Source organism: Cupressus sempervirens, chromosome 5 (genome assembly GCF_028749045.1).
Source record: "Cupressus sempervirens isolate cs-2001-9-10 chromosome 5, ASM2874904v1, whole genome shotgun sequence".
Lineage (NCBI taxonomy): Eukaryota > Viridiplantae > Streptophyta > Pinopsida > Cupressales > Cupressaceae > Cupressus > Cupressus sempervirens.
The window spans coordinates 513,392,554-513,416,988 of record NC_143122.1 but is presented as its reverse complement, the minus strand read 5'-3'; the positions used below and the strand labels follow the sequence as shown (position 1 = coordinate 513,416,988).

Here is a 24,435-nt window from a genome sequence, read left to right as displayed (position 1 = left end):
AGAAAGGGGCTATAATATTTCCAAGGAGGGGCTAGTCTAAATCCAATCAATAGTATTTTTCCCAAAGAGGGTAGTGGTCAGCATCCCAAAAGCCTTCAGCGCAAGTTCCAAGATAGGATACAGCTTGGATTTGTAAACATCAAGGGAGCCTAGTGTAATTGGTCTCTAGGCTTTCTTGGTTACATACCTAATCCTTCATTCATTCAGTTGAAGTAGTAGTAAGGTTGGCATGGATGTTAATAATATATACCAATAACTTAATCTAATATAATGGCCGTAGCCAATAGGCCACTAATAACCACTAATACTAAACTGTGAAATTTCATCAAACACTTGACATGCAAACTAAATACACTGCTGAAAGTAAAATGCTGAATAAAGGAAATTGTTGTGCAACAAATCTACTCAAATAGCTGATGTAAAATAGTGCCAATATATTTATTCAATGATAACCAAATGCTTTTACATATGATATGCGATTTTCAACTCAAAGCATTACAATATGGCACATTACAAACAAACCCTCATTGGCTTAATACAACCGAGAATTTCTTGCAACTACAAACTGAAATGAAAGAACTTGGATTGAGCAAATGCTGGAGATTGAATGCTGAAGACGAAATGATGAAAATGCAATTCCAGCCTGCTCTCAAACTTGCTGATTGTACAGCCTGCAGGTACAACCGTACATGACGGACTGGTACAACACCTGACAAAAATAAATGCTGGGCTAAAAAGTGCCGAAAATGCTATGGAAAAATTCGCCAGGCTCCAAGGAAAATTCTCACAGAAAATAAAAATCAAACTCCCAGCCAACAGTGAGATATGAGCAAAACTGTATGTCTAGGCTGAAAATCGAACCCTTCTGGAAATGTCCAAATAAGCCCAACTTGAAGTAGCTGAATACCACTTCCAAAGTGCAACCCTTCAAAGGATATTTCACCTCCTCAGTTATGCAAATCCTTAGGAGACTCCGTTCCTAATGATCAAATGACAATCTGCAAACCAAGATGGCGCCACAAATGCTTAAAAAGAAAAGTAGTGTAAACTCAAGTTATAGGATGTCCAAATGAGAGGCCAAGCACCCTATTTATTCACTTTTCTAAGAAGCTACTAAGAACTTCTAGAAGTATCCATAAAATATTCTTATGAAATCCCTTTGTAATGCACTCTAATAAAAAGTAACTTTATAAAATAAAAAGTGCAACTCAACTCAAAATTATAATATTTTGGTCCCGCATAACACATAAAAAAAATAAAAATGATAAATCCCATCTTTCCAAGAGCAAAATAGACCATCCAATCCCCAAATAATCATCAGAATGACTCTCTCACCCAAATCATCTGCCTACGAGAGTCCATGATAGGCAAATTCACTGAAAAATAACATGTCACTAAAAGGGGGACATGACATCTAATAAGATGAATGAATAATTTTCAGAACTTTGGATGTCTTAGACTAAATCATTATATCCTTATCCATTTAGCTTTAGGATATAGATGTTAAATTTGGGTTAAAACAGGCATAACCTAGTAAGGGACATTATGTGCAAAAAATGGATTTCTCAGCATGTGTGTATTTCCTTAAAAAAAGTAGTGAGCGAAAAGTAGTGCAAGCTAAAAATAGCTTAGCTAAAAGTAGACAGTTTGAATAGTTGGTGCTGGGGGATGACATTTTCATGGAAGTTTTTGATGAAGCTCTGAAACCCACATTCAGATGCTTTGGTTCTTATAAACCACTCATAGATCCGTGTTGTTTTGCTCTCTACACCAAACCTTAACATGATGCAACCTTTGTTGTTTATCTGCAAATTCTACAAATCAGTTGTTATACTGATGATTTCCACTTCTGAATTTTACTGATGATATCTGAAATCCAGGCAACTTGATATGGTGGAAAGGATGGATCGCCAATCAAAACCTTCGGCCCTTTCTTTGTGCAAACAAAATCCTTGCCGTAAGATTGAAAATTGCTCAAATATAATTCAAATTATTGCTGATATCAGGCGTCCTTTGATGGGATTGATGAGAAATTCGAGCCAAATACACTTTTAAACTTGCTGCTATAATCTGGTGTTAAATCCCCTCTAGCATAGCCATAAGTATTTAAATAAAATACTAGCCTAATTTCTGTCCCTCATAGGCCATATATTTATGTATAAAGGGACAAGGTAATATCTTAGATTAGTGGAATTAGCTAAAGTGCCGAGTGAATTTATTTAATTCACTTAAAGTCTTGAGGTAGGGTCGAGTGGAATTTTGAAAATTCTAATAGTAAGCTCTCTTGTAATGTCCCCTAGTAAGTCATCTATGAATAATTCCATTATATTTAATTAGTCAAGAATTACCTACTTATGAAGTAGGGAATTTAAACTATTTCATCAATAGTGCTGAATTAGAAGAGTGTTGCAACATAGAAGATTGTCTGAATCCAACATCAATGAACCTTCTCATGGTTTCTATGGATCCATGCCCACGATCCCATCTCGGAATGACCTCAAGGCAACTTGATCCCATCTTGGTCAATCCTCAAGGCAACAATAGGGGCGCTGATCCTACCCATCCCAGAATGACCTATCAATTGGATTTAAACAGGTCTCACTATACCTTATTCTTCTAATTCAGTATTCCAATAATTATGATACTCCAATTTAATATCAGAGGGTGTGGGACACTTACCTCAATAATTCCAAGACAGATTACTGATTTAAAGCATTTATTACGTCTGTTTATGCACTCATGTTGTCCTGGCTATAGCCAGTGAGAGGAATATTGGTATGAATAGTTATTTAATTGTTGATGGCCACTCACAGAACCAACTTGTCTGAATCTGCAGATTAGCTCTGAGCACTTATTGTCTGTGCTTTCTCTTTCTTCTTACTGTTTTATTTTCTTCCCAATATAGAAATTTATGTATATATCAGTCTCTGACTGATATTATTCTCTGTCAGCCCTGTCGGCTGCTATAATTCTCAAATCCTTGTTTGTTAACTGAGGCAAGGTTCGATATTGCTTATTCTTCTTTGATGCCCCCCCCATATCAACGCTGCATTCTGTTTATTTATTACCTTCTAAAGGAGTGATTCTGGGGGGGGGGGGGTGGTGGTGGTTGCTGTGTCACTTCGTGAATGCCTTATATACCTTGCTTGGTGTCATTTTGTCCAACGTAGCATTTTAGATTGAAATCGCTGTGTTCAACATGGCCATTCTTGCTATGTTAGAAAGGTTTGCTGCTTGGCTTGTTCGCAGGGTCTAACTTCAGACGTATTGGGTTGTTTGTTTAATATTAATATAGTTCAATCATTGTTATCGGGTGGCTGTGATATTTTGCATAATGTCCATATGTAGTAGTCTTCCTTTAAAGGATATCTGCAGACATACTTCTTATATCGGGTAAGTGTATGTGCTCAGCTATAATAAGTGTTATGTTTCTTAGCTGAGCCATTAGAATGGTCTTAGGTAATACTTATCAATAGTGCCATTGGCTTGACTTTTGATTAAATATAAATTATTTTACTAATATTTATTTAAATAAATTGTTATTAAATACTTTTGTTTTAATATTATGTATTATAAATTTTATATCAAGATGGAGACGTCACATCTCCCTCGCCTTAGATGCCAACTCAATATTTTTCTCTTTTAGGCATCGAATTGGAGTTCTGAAGTTTATGCTATCCTTTTAATTGTTTTGTTATCTCCCCTTGCAACCTGGTTTAGGACGAAGCCTGTGGAGCTTCTGCACTGGACACAAACGCAGATCAGAATACTTGTTCATAGTTTACATATTCTACCGTTTCATATTCAGAAGGAAGGAAAGACAACTAGCCATGTACAATAACGCTTTTAGGCTCATACATCGAGATTCAGAGGAGGAGGAAGCAACGAAGTCAGTTGTTTATCATCAACTAAAGGCAGTGACACAATCTAGAAGGGTAGCTTTCATATATAGAAAGCAGAAAAAAGCAGCCCAAAACTGTGGGTTACCAGCGTTAGATTACTCTAATTGTCTGCTGTTAAGGCCACTGTAGCTTTTGTGTTAAGGGCAGGTATCTCTTGTATGAGTTTACATATAGAAAAATTGTGTATTCGATTCTCAATAATGTCTTTTAAGTAAAATGATTTCCTTAAAGATTCTATCTGTTTGTTTGTTATATGAAATTTGGTAAATACAATCATGGCAAATTAGTAATTCCATTCGAACCTCAGAAGAAAGGATATTTCAGTAGTGTAAAAGCACAGTGATCCTGCCAATCTGTGAGGGTATCAATTGCATATCATCTTTTTCAGTTGCATGTCAAAGAATTGCATGTAATCGTTTTCTGCTACATGTCAGAAATTATGATTTTTTACTCCTATTCTAATGAATGTTAGTAAATGTGGTTCTATGCATTGAATAATGTTTGAACCACACAGGTACAACACAAGAAGTCGGTCTGGACAACAGGAAGGTATTGGAAGCAACCCAGTTGAAACATAGATAGGAGAAACAAGAGCAGAGAGCCCCCCAAGGGATATGACTATTCAATTCAATGACTTTCTGACCTCCAAGGGATATGAATAATCAACTCAATGACTTTTTGACAACTTCTGTCCAACAACAGCAACAAATGCTGCAACAGTTCCATGATAGAATGATTTCGGCTAGGGGACAACTAAGTGAGCGTACACTATCAAGGTGGTCTAGTAGCCAACACATCAGAAGTGAGGCTGGACATGGTAATCTAGACAGCAATTTCTAACGTTTGAAGGATAACAGATGCAATGTCTGATTGACCATTATGTCCCACCTTTTACTTTGTCAGATCAAAAGAGAACCGATTTCAGAGGTAGAGAAAAAAGAGACACATCACAGATGATATCATGTTGGATCAAGATGAATACATGCAACTTCCAGCTGATGTAAGACAACTGATGAACTTAAATCAGTTCATGAACCAGTGTAAGAGCAAGGCTAGAAACTGTCTGGAAAGGCCAGACATGAGACCTTTAGGACAAGTTAGGTAGGGCACTCAACCTACAGAGTATAAGGATGCTATGAACAAAATTTCTATGCTGACCTTTAATGGAACCGAAGGAATATTAGCAAGGTTCTGGGCTCATAAAGTAGACACTTATTTGGCACTTAAGCCCATGGAAGAGAAGGCAATACTGTTTGCTACCATGCACCTGGAAGGGGCAGCATATGATTGGTGGCATCATGGATTAGTTTCCTAGGATCCCGCAATGATACACTCATACGAAGAATTGTTTAAGAGACTGGTCAATAGTGTTGACCGAAAATACAAAGAAGTTTACTACAGGGAATTGGCCCAACTTAAGCAGATAGGAATTGTGGAGACTTACATAAATGAGTTTCAATTTTGTTTTTTTTGGTGATGGTTTCTGATTTGCCACCTGATGGAGCCAAAATTTTGCAAAACAGCATAGCATCCATTGGTGCAAAAATGTTGGAAATCAAAATACATTGCAGTAGTACCATCTGGAATGGAGGATGAATCAAAGTTAATAATTGTAGAATCAGAAAATAATTTCACCAGAACTGGCCTCATATAGAGAATTCTGAGATTCCATAGCTTTTCAGGCCAATCACAGTTTAATCTTATAGAATACTAATCAAGGTTTGCTGATGGAAAGAATAGTCCCAGATCTGTAGGGGCAAATCATATATGTTGACAATCATACTGTTAAGAAAACATACAGATAGTGCAGCCAATAGGCAAATCCAAGGAGAGATTGTTTTGTCTATCGCTGATGATGGCATTTATAGGCCTAAGACTAGGGAGGCTATATGTGCTTATGAGGAACTTCTCAGTACTATACAACAACAGCCAGGTGATCAACCACGGGATTTCTTGAGAGGTGCTGCTAATGAAGTGTTGGCTGTTCTAAAAAATGATTGGATTAAGAACCTTGATATGAAGAAGGAGACTGAGAAAATTCCCAATTCTTCGTTATCTCAGCATGTTGCACAATATGTTTCTATTAGCAAGCCCATTACTGATTATTAGGATGCTGGTAAAACATGGACAGTTGTGGCAATAGTTGTTGGACAAACAGATTGATTTCATCTGTAGAGAATTAAGTAAAAGGCACAAGTTGGAGGAAGAATCAAATTTGCCATTATCAAAGCACAAGTTCAAAACAAAGCCAATCAATTCTGAGAGTGAATGTCCTTCGCTTGATGCTTCTAGTTTGTGAAATGATTCCTCCAAATGTTTAGATTTTGTTACACTACCTGAAAGCTGATTGTGCTGTGTCATAAGTTACCTTCTTTTGAATGAGAGCACTGTATTGGTATCAAATGCAGGAAAATTGAACTTTAATGCAGATCTTGGTATGTCTGAATGCATCGGATACAGCAATGTTAACAGAGATGGAAGTGTTATGTTCCCAAGTTCTGTCAATGGTGCAGAATCTAGTTCATTACTACAGTCCAGTTTGGACCCTGCAGATGGAAGAACAGGATCATTTCCAACAGGATATTCCCACATTTCTGAATCATCCAAAGATATAGCCGTTGTACAACCTTTGTTGGATTAGTGGTTACCGAGGATTCAATGTATTCAGATAGACAGATTGTAGGCAACAAAATTAGTGCTGACATCAATGAGCCATTGCCATCCTACGTTCTTTCTTCTGGATGTGTAACCCGTAAGGAAGAAGAGCAGAAACTTAAAGGTTCAAGAGCCCTAACAATTGATCAAGACTTCGAACAGTATTTTTCTAAGAGTATGTTTGAATATGGAAATCAGAGTGCACAGCGGAAGCTCTGGTGCCCAGATCGCATAGGAAGGAGTTATTATTTGTAGTTGGTATCTCACGATTTGTGTGTTTGATTGCAGGTAAGGGATATGTGTCGGGAGTCAAATTAAACGTGATGAGAAGACACTTGAGTTCGAAAACATATGCTTGAGAGGAGGGCACAAATTTTTTTCTGATGCCGATTGAAAATACATGCTCGAAGTCATGACCACGGTGGCTTTAAGATTAGGAATCCATGCTTAATCTGAGTATTGCGATCTGGGTAAAAAAGTTGTTCAAAGGAATGAGAAAATTTGCGTCCAAAGAAAAATGCTCATGGGAAAAGTTATAAAATATTCATCTTCTTCAAAGGTTTGTGTGCTGTGCGGAAGGAAAGGGCTGAACGTCCAAGCTTCTACGGGTTTCTCCATGTCAAGGAAATAATTCGCCTCAGAAAGAAGAAATTATTTCCTCCCACTATAGTCTTGGCCAGAATCTCACCACAATTTTGTGCATCGGGAATTAAACTATACAAAACAACTGATTAATCTTCTTAAGTGCCCGATAAGATACAAGGCTAAGAATTATTAAACCACCGGGATTATATTAAGATTTTATATTGGTGGTTACTTGTCATGAACGAGTGTGATGTTTTATGAACACCTTTTAAAACTTATAAATATGACATGTAAAATCAATGGAGAGGGACAATTTCAATACTCATTCTTATATTTTTAAATTTTTTTACCTATCATATACTCTATGACGTATTATATTTTCAATTGGCGGAGAAATAAATTTTTGAACTAAGCCTGTAGATTTGAGTTATTGGGTGGATTTTGTGCGAGCCGGATATGTTCGCAATAGATGGATCATCTGTAAGGAATGTCTTTATTGTGATTTTATTTCCGACATTATTATTTATTTTAAATTTTGGAATTTTAAATTATTAAATAAGTTGTGTCCTTTATAAATGTTTTTTATTATTTTCTATAAATATTTTAATATTCGGATATCTAGACTGGGTCGTTATTGCATTTTAAATTAGGTAAACATAAATATTGTGAAATATTTAATTATTTCCGTATTTATTTCTAATTTGTCTCTGCAGGAGTTAAAGTGCATTTTAGACTAGTTTAAATTGTGTTTATATAATTGATCCGTCGCGTCTGAATTATTAAAATTGTTTATAGTTTAAATATATTAAACTTTATAAAGTTGTACGTCTCAACTTATAATATTGACTCTGATTGCCCATTTGATTAAGCACTAGTCTTTTACTCCTGATTCATAATCCATATGCTGGCAACTGTTTCATTTCTTTCCATTGAAGAATTAATATATTCATTTGTTGCAATCATCTGTAATAATCACTTTTATTTAAAAGACATTCATACAATTATTTACTTTTATTCTCCTAAATCGCAAGTTTAAAGCTTTCGATAATTCTTGCCATTTTGGAAGCTTTCATTACATTCACAATCTAATTTATCTGCTATAAGCATCTTGGATTTTAGGTTGTTGTCCAGGATTAGGTACACCCGCCTCGGTTTTGCAAAGCCGGAAGTGCAGGGGGTTTGGATCGCATTGATTGATCTTGTCAAGTTGGCCTTAACTGGTTGGATATCCCAGCATCGAGCAGCCAAGGCTCGTAGGATTCCAATCTGCGGTTTTGGGAACCAACACCACCCAAAAAAAAATCACGATGCTTCTTGTAGAAGGATTGAGTGATAGACTGAAGGGATTGGCCAATGCTTATAGGCCAAATACACTTGATGATGCCATTAGGTTAGCTCTTGATCTTCAAGTCACAGCCTATTCTCACCACACAAGAACTTCAAGAATAAAAAATCAGATGATGAAATAGTTGTGAAGGCTCCTAATCAACCCAAGGTCAGGCTGCCTAAGTTAGAAAAAGAGTAAAAACATGAGTTAAGGAAAATGAATTTTTGTTTTCATTGCAAAATACCTAGGGAACCAAGATGTAGATGTCTTTGTAGGGTAAGGCATATCTTATTTAGGTAATTTTGATGTGGACAATGATGAGGATAGTGAGCATGATGGCAAGGTGCAAGGTACCCTTGTGTCCCTATTTGGTGGTTCTAGAAATAGACTTTTTGCACTTAAAAGGGATTGTCAAACGACAAGGGGTTATGTGTATGGTGGATGATGATGCTATACATAACTTTATTGATGAGGACTTTGTGGTCGAAGAAGGACAGTAAAGGACCTGTAATGTCCCCACTAGCGCAGCCATAAGTATTTAAATAAAATATTAGCCTAATTTTATTCCTCATAGGCACAAGGAAAATACCAAGGATGGGCATAGAATTGGGTGACTATAAATTTGATGCTGACTGCTATGTATTGTTATTGGTGGAACCAAAGTAGTTTTAGAGTACCATGGTTGAAGTCCCTTGGAAGACACATTTAGGATTTCAACAACACAGAGCTTGAGTTTTCTCGGAGGTAACAAATTGTGTTGAAGGCTACCAATAATGATAACGCAAAGGTTGTGGTAGGTGGTAGCTGAGTGAATGCAAGTGCACCTTGATGTTGAAAATAGCATTGGAAGTGTGATGTCCCCCTAAGATATTATTTCCAGATTCTTGCTGCAGGAATTTAAATGAATAATTTGCATGCGATCAATTTCCAATTACCAATCACATTATACTGAATATTGTGTTGAAGGCTACCCAAAATTAAACCAAAGTTTGTGACAGCAAGTGTTTGCAAGCTCACCTTGATGATTAAAATACCACTGGGAGTGTAATATCCCCCTAAGGTATTATTTCCAGATTGTTACCGCAGGAATTTAAACCAATAATATGCATGCAATTAATTTCTAATTAACCAATGCATTATAAAATATTCAACTAAATTAGAGATTCTGAAATAAGATATGAATATTGCATTTAAATCTTAGTAGAACAAGAAAATATCCAGTTGTATTCACGTGAAGTCAGATTGTTTGACCAGATAAATTAATTTGAAGTACAAGTAAGACACCTAAGTGATATCTCCAACATTCAATGTGTTAACAATATTACCTATTTTCAGATTCCATACTCAAGATTAATATATGTAAACCTTTTAACAACATCCTGTAAAAGCATTGATTGGATGGATTGATGCAGATAAGAAGTGATAGTAATCTGAATATAAAAAGGAATTCTATAAAGGGTTAATTCTAACTAAATAAAGACTGATTTCGTAATGAACCCTGAAAAGAAATGGTTGTTCATTGCACCATACTTCTGATCCCTTTGTGACACGTTTATTCACAACCCCAAGTTTTCTAGCACAGTTTGTTCCCTCGCCATCCCCTTTTGCCCTCCACCCTTGACCTCCTCTCCCTCACCTCTTTATGACATTCATACCTCCACTCTTTATGACATTCCTAGTTAGCCCTCACTTGACCTCACCCCTCCTCCCCACTGCCACTTATACACTACCTCTATTATTTACAAAGTTGTTAGATCTATGAGATGCAAAGAGCGGTGGACGAGGAAGGGTTCCACAGTTGGGTTTCATCCTTCCCATTCGCTTTAATAGGGTGGTGTGCACTGACTTTCTTGATTCATGGTTGAGGTACACAATCTATCCGATCCATAAGATCAGGTTGGCTTCTGACCCTATCAACTACAGGACCATCGTGATTGGACATACCTTTGCCAAACTATATGCCACAGTGTTGAACACTATCTTATCCAGAGAGCTTGAGAGGAGACTTTGTCGGGCTAGGGCCCAAGCTGGTTTTTGGGTTAACTACCTTACCATGGACCATATCTTGACATTGTAGGCTATTATTGAGGAGAATCAACACCACTTGACGAAAGTCTACTGTTGTTTTGTGGACTTTCGTAAGGCCTTTGATTCTATCCCTCGGGTGGCCCTTTTTTAGAGGCTTAGAGACATTGGGATTTCAGAGAATGTACCCACAACTATATGAGGTTATATGAGACTATGGCAAGCATTTAGGACTCGCGAGGGTTTCTTCGATCCTATCAGAGCACCAGAGGGGTAAAGCAGGTATGCCCTATCTCTTGTTTAGCATCTATATTGATGAGCTTGAGGCCTTTCTCAAAGATTCCTCGCTTCCCGACAATGCTTATTACTTGCACTAGGTTATGATCTCTATTCTCCTCTTCACTGAAGATGTAATTCTTATGGCCTCCTCTCTTGAGAGTTCTTATGGCCTCCTCTCCTAAGGCTCTGCAGAGGCTTTTTGATGTGTCAACATCATTTATGACAACTTGTTGTGAACTTGGGTAAGACTCAGATCATGGCCTTCAATTGCTTGAAGATCTCACATCTCCATTTCTACTTTTAGGGCTAGGAGGTTGAGATTGTGTTCTCTTACCCTTATATCAGGGTTAAGTTTCTTGGATCCCAGTTCAGTTTGAGATGCACCATTCGGCCCAGGGTTAGCAGAGGGATGGGCTTCCTTGCCATGTTAGAGAGACACTGCTTCAGGAATCACTTTGTAAATACAACGGCTAAGTTTTCTCTCCTAGACTCCTTAGACCGACATTGCTTAATGGTTTTGTGGTGTGGGGTCCCTCTCTCTTGGACTCAGATTGGGCCTCGATTGCGTGGGTTCAAACTCTTTTCATTTGACGTATCATCAAATGCCATTGGTCCACCCCGCATAGTGTTAGTCTTGCAGAGTTCGGAGCTCATCCTTTCAAGCTTGGAGCCATCTTTGATTTGATCTGGTTTCTTCACCGTCTCTGTGGTTTTGTCGACTTTGCGAATGGTCGCCACACTACTCCTATGTGGCCTATTGCTCCTGAGTTGCTGTCACTGATTTTGACCTTGCCACCAGGACGTGTTGCTAAGTTAAATAATTTTGTCTCATGCATTAGATTGCACTTGTAAGGCTATTCGAACCATTTTGTAGTCTTTCAGCCAATTTAGTCCTGTATTGGTGAAAACTGGCCAATAGTTTTAGAAATGATGTAAAGGGTCAAGAATGGTGAAAATTAATGTTTTTATATCATATTGAACATGTTTGCAAGGATTTGGGTCAATATAAGGTCATTTGGGTGTAAAATTCCAAAGTTGCAAAAGGTTGCTTGACAACTTTTGTGACTTTAAAAGTTCTCATTTGTTTTCCAAGTGCCGAACTAATTCGAAAGTTGGTTGCAATCAGGTGCAAGTGAGTCTAGATGTTATAAAATCCCTCTTTGGGTTCAAGGTAAGGAGGAGAAGAGTTTGTATGAAAGTTTCTCAATAAAATATCGTGTTTCAATGCCATTTTTTCCTGCCTTTTTGGTGATCAATAATATGGTTCTCATACAAGGTTATTTGTTTTGCTTTCAAACCTGCTGGAACATCAAATAGGATGAGTTGACTTCCATTTGGACTAGGTTTGAAGATTGGCCACGGAGTATAGGAGATCCAATCATTTCTTTCCAAACATTTCGAAAACCCTCAAATCCAAGGGTTTACATGATTATTGGCTAATAGCTTCACTTTGCAGTATTGGAATATCCTCAAACTCCGGATTCTATACTTATTTTGGAGTACCTTTCTAATAATCTTATTGGAATATGATTGTAATAAATTGATTGGAATATGATTGTAATGAATCCTAATAATCTTCCTGAAACTATTGGGCAAGGGTTAATTTTGTTTTTCTATGTCTGACTGCACAAACTACTGTCCAAACTGTGATAATGGTGACAGTCACAGTCCATAAAATTTGTTCATAGATTCAAGTTGTTTAAATGCCTTGCATTCCTTTTAAAGACCTGTGATGGTTGTCATTAATATTCTCTCCTACTCCTTGGCTAAAGATCCAATATTGTATCAAAGGTTGATTGCTCAAATCACTGTTTGAAACTGTCAAGACATTGACAGCCATAATTCAGCGCTTTCATTCATTAACTGCAAGTTGTTTCTCAGTTGTAATTATCCCTACAGTCTTTAAAAGTTGTCCTAAATCAAAGGTTGTTCGTGGAGGAAACTTTGTCAAAAGGTGTATTTGCTAACGTTTGGTTTTGCATGAACTTATAGAACTGTTATCACATAAATTAGTAAATCTTATTTCCCTCAATTCCTTGTAGTTCCCTATCATTTGTAAACCCTGAAATACCTTTGTTTGAATGCAACTTCAATGTATTATGGTGATTAATTGGTATCCGCTGAAAGGTCTGCATGTCTGATTGCATCAGTAACTCTGATTGGTTAAGGGCGTTGTTACAAAACTAAAGCCTAATGGAGGGAGTTGCATTTCAAATCTGTTTCAAGCACGAATTTCTTCATTCTTTAGTCCCCATTTTGAAGAGGGTGGTCCTGATGTAACTCTAAAATTTGGCAAATTTTAGATTCCCAAGCACCATGGTAAAGAGAAAATATTTAAATTCTACCCACTGCTTATATTCAAACAATATGAATTAAAAAAATAAAAGATCATAGCCAGCAGAATGCGTAAAGGAGTTTGAGTGAATTAACACAAACAGAGATAAAGGACCCCAAAGCTTTAGTAATCCCAACATGTTCACTATTAATGGGAATTCACTATCTAATATCTCAAAGTGTGGTTCTGTCGAAAGTTTCTCTCCAATGAATGGAATGTGATATGATAGTTCTTTTCATACCTACTTCCAGTTCACATACACCTGCAATATTGTTTTCGGAATATATACTGCTACTGGAGGGTGTCCTGCTGTTGCATTTGGGTTAAAATATCACTGTGTTGAATGAAATTGGACACTGTCTTTATTAAGATGTGCTTCTGGTTTAGTCCAGCGTGACTGCTATGAGTACTATGAATCACCAATGTTACCATGACCCATGAGTTGCTATTGGGTTGTTGAATTTACAGAGCACCTGCCTTCATAATGTTTCCAAGAAGTCATACCCTGCATGGCTAATCATCCCCATAATATTCTTCTGCATTTTACTATGTCTTCCACTTGTGTTTTATGATATAGTATCGCACAATCCCTCGAATTATGAATAGGCATCATTTCAGAAGTATACTTCCGGCAAAATATTAAATGCACCATAGCAAACTGACTTCTGAATACAACACACACCGTGGAGTTTTCCAGACATGATGATGTGTATGCATGGCATTTAAAGGATGCTATGCCAGAAAATGATGGATGGTGTCAATCATGCTTTGTGAGATGCACACAGATGAAGAATTAGAAGCCATTCATGCACATCTGAAGATGACTCCATATCATAAAGGGTTTCACAAAATGATGGATGATGTTGAATGAGTCTTGCTAAATCACACCTGCTGAAGCCATGAATTTGAAGGAATGGACCAAAGCCGGAAGTCATACCTCACGTCAATTAGAGCGGAAGAGACAAGTGCTTTCAAAGCCGGAAAACTATAAACACAGATTGAACACCTGGAGATGACGGAATGATATTTGCCGGAAAACACAAAAATAATAAAGGTTCAATTCATTACTAATACAAGAGCATATATGACGTGGCTATAATATGCAGGCATATATTAAATCGCAGATAGATAAGACTGTTGAATAACAACATAAAGGTCTCTTAAAATTAATAATATTTGCTGGCAAAATATTATATTACTTGATGAATTTATCCTGAGACGGTGTCATGGAATTACCAAGCCTTTTCACGGGAGCCTGTTGATTTTAATTTAATTAAAATTGTTTACAAGTCATATTATGGGAGGGTGTTAAATTACATTTATTATGTGCAAATTATTTTAATATGTTACAGTGAAGAGGTGCAATTACTAGGGAAATAGAACTTAAAAAAAAAAAAGAATTGGATATTCAAAAACATTCAGATTCATATTCGCAAAGAAGAAGTATTTTATATTACTTGTACGAAAGAATAAGGGCTATAATATGGCTTTGTAATATGAATTCAATTATTTTATTTTTATAATAAAATAAAATGTCTTTTGTTTATTTTTAAATGGCATGGAGATTTAAACTGCAGATGAATCGTCCTTTGTAATTATTATTCGGAATTCTATATACAATTTAAATGTCAGATGAGTGGACATGGTCATTTAGCATTTTAAATTCGATTATCACAGATATTGTGAAATATTAAATTGTTTCCGTATCTGTGTCCAGTTTGTCTCCCCTACCAGAGGATTTAAAATTCAATCTGAACTAATTTAAGATTGCGTAATATTAGGTCTTTCACATCTTGATTATTAATTTTTTGACAATATAAGTGCGTGGAACATTATAAAGATGTATGTGAAAATTAACAAAGGTTGACTATATTGCCGAGATGAGCAGAGGCACTGGTCTTTCTATTATTGGAGTCATGAAATTTGTATATTCCTTCTACAAGCATCAAATCCATTATTAAAGCTTATACAAAGCATTCGATTCAAGCACTCAACATTCAGTTTCATTTTAATCCAGTTCTAGGACCTAGCCAGCCAGACAACTCCAAAGCTTAAATTCGCTTTCGTAAAGCTCTGAACCAAGTAATCAGGTTTGAGGAGGTCTACCTGCTTAGGTGTAGCGGAGCCTGAAGTGCACGGGAATCAAGGTGATTCTTGTTCGTTGGCCAGAATTGATTGCGGAATCCTATCGGAGAAGTGGCATTCTCTTGGATTTCCAATTTGCGGTTTTGGGAACCAACAGGTCATTTGCTCAATCCTTGTTCTTGATTGTGTGTTGACCATTACATTATCAAAGGAGTCATGGTGCTTGTAAGGTTAGGAAGTTGGGTTTGTTGATGTGAGCATTAAGGCTCTGCATCATATTGGTATCAGAGAAAGTAGGTCCTTGAAGAAGGAAGATGAAGGTTGAGATAAGAGTGCCTCAGACGCTAAGGACAAGATGTGTCCTAAGAATGTTGGTACTGCTAGAGAGCTGCAGGAGTTGAAGGAGAAGAATGCTAGGTTGTAGACTAGTCATACAATGTTGTGTTAGCAAGGCTCGAAGCCTTGGAATCAAAATAGAGAAGGAATGCTGATATAGGAGATGGAAGTGATGAGGATGAAGAAGAAGAGTTCTCAGAGGCAAAAGATGAAGAGTTAGACCTTTAAGAGAAGATAACAACCAAACTTGTCAAGGAAGTTCAAAGTGACCACTACACTAGGTAAGGTTTGATCTACCTATGAATGTTGGACTTCTAAATGATGGGGAATTGCTAGATTGGATTGGAGTCATGAATGCTTACTTTGAAAATGAAGATGTACATGATGATCAAAAGGTCAATGCAGTAAAAACCAAACCAAAGGGGCATGCACTTGTGTGGTGGGACCATGAACAAGTTGAGGGAGAAAGAAGTGGAAAGCAAAGATAACATTTTAGATAGGATGGTGGGAAAATAAAAGGTCAACATTGCTAGAGATCTGCAGATGCATATCTGCAATCACCACACTTCATATGCACTCTTCAGAAGCTTTGCAAAGGAGTTCTTCAAACGAATTGAGACTAGATATGCATCCTATTTCATTCTTGTGGAGGGAATGCTTGAGTTGTGGAAGCCACTGCAACTCATGGTTACGATGAATGAGTGGAGTAATTGGGATGGTTCCAGGACAAAATAGGGAAGGAGAGTGATGGAGATAGTTAAGATTGATGTATTTTGGAGTGATGCAACATACGTAGTCTCTATCACCAGTCTAATTTTTGGGTCAATAGATATGGGGCCAGGGATGCACCTACCCTCGGAGAGGAGTATGAGTGCATTGATTCTATGATTGGCTATATGATGGCAGTTGTGCAAGAGAGGGACCCCACTTCAACTTTCTACAATGACCACATTTGGCCTATTATTCAACGCAAATGGGATAGCCTTAAGACAACCTTACACGACTGCTTTTGCATTGAATCCAAATTGGTACATGCCTAGGCTTGGTAGAGTTACACCTATTCAGGATGACAAGGAGATTCATATAATCTGACTCGTTGTAATCATCTTTATGTCTTATACATCTTTTCATAACTAGCATCTTCTATTTGCCAATGATTCGATTTTTTAATTTTTTTTCAGATGGAGGAAGAGTTGTTTAGGTGCATTGATAGGATGTATGCCCTGAGACTGTTGGGAAGGCTTACATTGAGACAACCAAATTTTCTTCTTCTAGGTGTTATAGGGTTGCGCCAAAGGTAGACAAAAACTATGGCAGAAGAGGATCCTATTTTATGGTGAACTTGTCATGGACCAAAGTCAACAACTACGATACTAGCCATTTATTTGTTGTCTCGGGTTTTTGGTTCGTCAACTTCTAAGAGGAACTAGTCTACATATAGCTTCATCTAGTCTCGGAAGAGGAACAACCTTACCTCTCAAAGAGCAAACAAGCTAGTGGCTATACATAGTGTCTTACGTACCATTGGCCGTAGGACACATGTTAACAAGAAAAGTTGAGTAGCACTATGGGATGTAGGGTCAAAGGAGCCATCGTAGATTGATGAGGATGAGGATGCTTCGAATGTGATGGAGCTTTAATTTTAGTCTGCATATTTTGTTCTAAAGAATGAACGAAGATGGAAAGTTGTTGTTGATTGATGCTCTGAGATAGGACTTGGATAGAGCAATGAAGAAGATGCTTCCTACGAATGTTTACTAGAATCAGGTTCCTTAATAAGCAACAAATTTCTCTACAAAGATTATTATGAATGCTTGCCATATTAAGCTAGTGAGCTGAAGCATTTCTAGTCATGAACATTGTATTTGTGCCACTATATGCTTACCTTATCATTAGAAAGCAAGTTTATTTAAAGGAATGTTTCACGAGTATATACTCTATTGGAGCTTTTTAAAAATTCTACCATTTGATAAGGTTCTGTGATCTTTAATATTGGCAAAACAGTGTAAACAATATTGGAATTTACCATTGGTGCCATTTTATATTTCCTTGTCCAATAGTTGAAGAAAGGCTAATAAATATAGGCAGACAGATAGTCCTGTAGTGATACAAATCCTCTAATGACATTTTAATTTTTGAGTAATTTTCCCTTGATGTGGACACAATGTTTCCTGTGTTATGATATTGAGTTTTAAACTCAGAGAATAGAAGGAAGAAATAATTATTAAGACATTTGCACTGTTGAGATATTATTGATATTACCAATGATAGGCAATGTTGTTCACACACAAGGAAACGAGTAATATATCCACTTTCAGTAGTGAGTCCAGAAGCTGAACAAAGATTAGCATGTGGTGGAAGAAACACTCCTTCAAAACTCTACTCTACACATATTTCTACTTTGCACCAGTAAGACAAGAAGTTGCGATCACAAGAATTGATTAGATCTCCATGACATTCACCCGTAGATACATAGTTTCTAGTTTCGCTGGCAAGATATATATATATATATATATATATATATATATATATATATATATATATATATATATATATATAAAAGTTTGCATACAGGCAATGTGCAAAGGAACTAAAATGATGGCTTGTAATTTGTAGCAATCATCGACAACATCTACAAAGAGCTTGGCAGTGGATCCTAACTTCAATTGGCAACACCCCTTTAACTATGAATGGACAAATACAACATTCATGTGTGTGTTGGACTCATGGCATAACTTATTGATTACTTGGGTCGTAAGAAGTGTGTGGTTGATATGATACACCTCCTTTGCCTACAATATCCACATAGCCTACTATTTGGAATATTTAGCAAACTTGTTGATGACTTCAATCCTCGTTTGTGTAAAAGAACATGCAACAATAGGCGGAATTGTGGTCACTATTGCCGAAGTTCCTGCCACCATGGAAATCATCCAAAATGCACCGAACCTATATAGTTCGTACTTAGTGTTTTGTGGAAATGAAATAACAAAAAGTGATCAGAAGACCACCGTGGGTTGGAGGCAAAGGATAGAAAGGAAGCGTAGATTGTCTCAAGTACTCTAACATAAATTCATCGAGCATTACATCAGATTATCATGCTTTCCCTCCGTTACTCTTGCAATAATCATGGTTTCTTTCATTTTATATAAGATTTAAACTCGTAAGAATTTGTTCATAAGACCAAGGAAGGAAGTCTAAAATAAAATCTTCAAAAGAATGGTCTGGGCACGAGAGGAGTGTCTTTGCAGATGAATGACAAATTAGAAGGAAATAGGGCTGGAAATCATTATTGGCACAAACAAAAAAAATTGTTTTTGGGTGGTATTAGTAAAGACTACAAAGTGTATGATTATGAAATTTTGAAATGGTGTGACTTAATAGTCTACAAAGGCCCAATCATTAAAAGGGAATGATCTATTTAAGTTGGCTAATTTAAGAATAGGTTAGAACGATAAAAAAGACTCCTTATTGTGTTGCAAGGAGAAAATACAATTATTGTTATGAAGTGATATAACTCATGTGAAGGGTCATGTTTATTTATTGAATTAAGATGATCCTATGAAGACAATATATATATATATATATATATATATATATATATATATATATATATATATATATATGTATGTATGTATGTATGTATGTATGTATGTATGTATAGGGAAAAGGAGAGAATAAGGCACATTGGAAAAGAGAAGAGTATGTTTGCAAAAGGATATTCAAATCTTGTTAGGCGATATAAGGAGTAGAAGACATCACTTTTTAATGTATATATATATATATATATATATATATATATATATATATATATATATATATATTCTAATGATAAATAAAAAGCCTTTTTTTTTATTGTTTATCTAAAATGCAAAGAGATCAAAATTACGATTTGGATTTGTCCTTCATGATCAATAAGAGGATTATTGAATTATTTTGCCAAAGCTTTTGCAATAGGTATTTTCCGAATTTTGTGTTCAACAAATAGGGATGTTGTGAACTATACATATTTTTCATCATCTCTGGCTAATCGGACTTCCCACTTAACAAGTTAAATTCCTTTTGGCTAACATAGAATTGCATATCGAATTTATCTCTTGTAGAGCACAAGAGTAATTGATGATATGAAATAAATATTGTCTCATAAAGTTGGATGTAATAATCCTTGTTGTAGTCGACTTTGTTGCCTGGATGAGCAGAGGCACTGGTTCTTTAAAATCATTGAAATATAGTTATTGGATTTATAATTAAAGTCATAAATCTGTATACTTCCTTCTTGCAAGCGTCAAATCAAAATATTGAAAACCTTACACGAACATTCAATCATTTTAAGTATTCATTTAACTTCATTTTGATTGAGTTTGAGGATTTTGCCAACCAAAGAACTCACAAGTCTAAATTCTCTATAGAAAATCTTTGAACTAGGTGATCATGTTTGGAGTGAAGGTTTACTCGTCTAGATGTAGCAAAGTCTGAAGTGCAGGGGAATAAATGGGTGACCTCCCGAGAAGTCTCGGTGCTTCACCTCTGTGAGCGTCACCTAGATCCAATGAGTGCTAAGTATTCCATTTATTCTCATGAGAGATGGATTCGTGTGAATCACTACTCATGAGATATGGGTCATTGAGTTTGACTCAAAAACTACATAGTTTAGTCCTAGTAGCAATATCACACTTCATTATTATTTGTGAAAATCTAACTTTCGAAATCATATAATTATTTCCAAAGTATTCATAATGTCCTCATCTAGACTCCGAACTGAATTTTAGTTGATGCCAATAGGCCACAAATGATGCTTGACTACTATGAGATAATTGACAATCTCCTAAAATTTAGCAACCCCTTCTAAAAACTAGTTACTCCAACTAAATTCTTCAAGCTGATCCCTAGGCTCTCTTGAAGCATCTTGGTCAACTCCCAGTCAATCTCTAAAAGTAGGGATTCCTCGTAAAATTTAGAAGACTATCCACAACTGGCCAAATTGGCTCACAAAGCCTTTTGTCGGTCTTCTCATGAAATGAGGCACCTCCTCTAAAATAGAAGACCCTTTTAAAATTAGGAGACTATCTCTGACCCTTGACAATGTTAGATGAACTTCCGAAATGCGATCAAAATATGGCTTGTGTGAATCTGCAACCCATGGGGGGGATCCCTATGCAATGCACGGGCCTATAGGAACTCAAATAAATGACCATTCTTGCTAGAAACATTGGTACTAAGGAAGGCACAAAAATTGTGACACTGTAGTTTGTCCTCCCCAAAGATTGGTTGTCCTCAAGCAATGCCAGTACAACCTCTAGTTAGCAGGATGATTGAAATTGAAATCAAGAATGATCCAAGGTCCCAAATCATGCCCTAGAAGAAACCAGTGCACAGCTGCTGCACCACTTTGATCATAACTGAAATATCATCACGCTAAATCAACATGTCCCCTTATCAAGAATCCTTCTCCTCAGCTTGAAAAAACCATCCATTAAAAGAGACCAACAAAGGGATGCGAGGAACTTTCACATGCTAATAAGTCGATATATAAAGTCTCCCAATACCATTTTTATAAGCTTGACCAACAAAATATGGCATACTAGAGGTGTCATTGTACCACTGCAAACCAAATGAGTCCATCTCATGCCCAATGTCAAATTGGTAGAATTGTGTGATTGTCTCTAACTCCTAACGACATTAGGTAAACTCCAGAAATGTAGTCTGAAGATGCCTTGTGTGAATCTACAACCCTTGGGTGAGCTACTTATGCATTACACTTGGTTACAGTAACTCAAATATTTGGCCAATCCCGCTAGAAGCACTAGCACTAAGGAAAGCCCAAAAATGGGGACATTACAGAAGTCATTGCAGTAGTCAAGGTAGCAGATTTATTGCATAGTGTTTACAAACTTAGGAATGCTGTAATACTATAATTGAGAGGGAATAGATGATGCTTGCTATCACCTATTTATCATTTGCAAGAGAGAATATCATCGACCCAATAGTAGAACAAATTTATTATTACAATATTAAAGGGTTGATCCCATTCTTACAATGAATCTAGCTTGAAGACTACTAGTACACATGGAGATTAGTGGAAAAGACATGAAAAATATTATAATTGATAGTGGGTGTGGCATGAATGTACTTCCAACATATGCCTCTTGAATCTTTAGCCTACTTGGCTATTTGACCTCCAACTTTCTTTTGGGTAATGGTAGACCAACATGGAATAGAGTTTCTTAGAGTTCTCATCAACACAAAAAGTAATATTGGAATTTAATAGTTTTATTAAATATTGTTGTCATCTCATCATGTAAGAAAAATAACAGTCTCTAATAAAAATACATAATTGCCTTGAGAACTTTGGTAATGAATGAGACATTTACTTCCTTGTATTTATCCATTTTGGACATTAGAGAAGGGTCCCCAAAGAAGAATGGTTAAGGCCACATGGACTTGAACGTTGATGGAATCTTGGAACAACGTCATTGTTTTGAAGATGAAAAAAATGCCTTTAGTAGTTTGCTCCGTCAAAAAATAGATGGCAATGGAGAATTTTAATATCAGGACAATTTAATTGGAATAGTGTACAACAATGAAGATGAATTAGTATAAGATGACAAGAAGTAAAGGAAGGAACCATTTAAAATTCAATATATTATAGAGAGTACTTCATTCTATTTAGAAAATTTTGATAGTATGAATGTGAAGAACAACAATTTGTAGTGGTAGAGATATATCAAGTTCCTTCCACATTGTAGGATGCATTGATGAGGTATGGTGTAGCATTATCCCTATGGTAACCTACCATTGATTACTAGGAAAGTTGGGACAATATGATTGGAGTGCAATTCTTGATGTGTACAAGAAGAGTTTTACCATTAGGAAGAATAGGAGGAAGTTTGAGTTACTTCCTATGAAGGATTAAATAGTGTCTATTTAGAAGGGCAAGATGCTGTCAACCAAGGAGTTTGTCTGGTATGAATTTGAATTTCGGCACACATATATAGAATGTGTAGCTATAGATAGAGGCCCGTGTAAGAACTAATCTTTGTAAAAATGATACGCATTCAAGAGGCAACACTTGTGCATCTTAGGAAGGACAATGAAGTAAAGTCTAGCTAGAGTTACAAAGAGGTTGACTTAGGAGATACTTTAATACAAACAAGACACAAACCGTGTTGGAGAGGCATCAATAGTCTAGTTTGCACAAATATATATGTAGACTCATGGAGAGGTATAGGATATACCAATTGAAAGGCAATAGTGCAAACACTAGGTTGTACAAATCATTGCCCATGCAAGATAGACCATGGGAAAAACCATCTGGTGGATTTTGTACTTACATTCCCTTGCACTCATAGTGGCAACAAGTCTAGCTTTGTAGTGGTGGGCATATTGTCTAAATTGTGTATTTCGTTCATTGTCAAGAGTTGAATGATGCATCCGTGATAGCATATATGGTATTTGGAGAGAGCTCAGTTGCATGGGTGGTTATATTCTATCACTTTGAATCACATAACGTAGTCTCTTAGCTATGTTTTGTGTACATTTTGGAGGAATTTTGGCACATAACTCAATTGAAGCTCTACATATCATCCATAGACAGATGGAGCATCCATGATAGCAGATATGGTATTTGGAGAGAGCTCAATTGCATGGGTGGTTATATTCTATCACTTTGAATCACATAACCTTGTCTCTTAGCTATGTTTTGTGTACATTTTGGAGGAATTTTGGCACATAACTCAATTGAAGCTCTACATATCATCCATAGACAGATGGAAATATAGAGTTAGTCAATAGGAGCCACATTATCTACTCAAATATTTGATAGGAGATAAGTCGACATCCCAAGATTCTAGGTTGGCACAATCAAAGATAGCGCAAAACAATTCAATATATAATTTTTTAGGGAAGAGATGATTTCATTAGTGCATGGGCCATGCTTGTGACACACCATAGATCATTGTGCATCAGATGGAGCTTCATGCGCAAGTCAAGAAGTAACTAAAGAGCAACACATTTTACAAAGTGCATACAATGAGGGTCAAATGGAGAACCCTTACGTAGAGGTTAAGATAGTCAAGGCACATCTAAGGAAGGAGAAGTTTCCTAGAGGAATGTATAGCGAGCAAAAACCCAATAAGATTGGTTCGTGCAACATTTTGGAAATTTGTTTAGAGAACACTTGTTAAATGTAGCTCATAGAAGAGTTAGATAACACACCAATGTTCAACATGTTTTATTTGTATTTGCACTGTGTGCTTAAAGGTTAAGACATGTAATTTGTGGAAGTTTTTGATTGGAGAAAGGAGATGCTAGAAAAGAAGCAAGAGTAAATCACACAAATTCTGGATATGCACATAGGCAAGATGATCCAATGGAGCAAGTACAAATAATATCTTGTTTGCTAGAAGGGCAAAGACCTTGATGATGACTCTTAGATCAAAACTAAAGTAAGCCGATTTGAATGGCTGAATTGGTTCTTTTAGTCCATATTGTGATTACTTCGCTCATAATGTTTTTACCAAGGGCATTTGATGCATAGGCGTCCTTGGGTCAGCACAAACTTGCGTCACCCAAAATAGATGTTTACTTCTTGCACATGAATTTATCTTGTGTGCACCTTGTGTTATGGTAGTTGATAATGTGTTGCTGAATTGATTCTTTTTAGTCTGTACTGTGATTACTTCGCTCACTATGTTTGTAATTTTTACCAAACTCATTTGATGCATGGGCATCCTTGGGTTAGTACTCTCTTGCATCACACAAAATTAGATGTTTAGCTTCTTTCATGTGAGCTTAATTTGTGCGCACCTTGTATTGTGGTAGTTGGTAAGGTGTTGGCTGAATTGTATGTGCCATTTAGTGCTCAGCAACTTTTGGTGTTTTGCATGTTTTGTTGCTTGTGGTGCACC

The 24,435-nt window shown here is 36.5% G+C and overlaps 1 protein-coding gene across 2 annotated transcripts in view; it reads left to right on the top strand.

The window, feature by feature from the left end:
- The window catches only part of LOC149556961 (putative ATP-dependent DNA helicase CHR12), a 235,337-nt gene that overhangs the window by 150,481 nt on the left and 60,421 nt on the right, over positions 1–24,435 (top strand). The window lies entirely within an intron of this gene.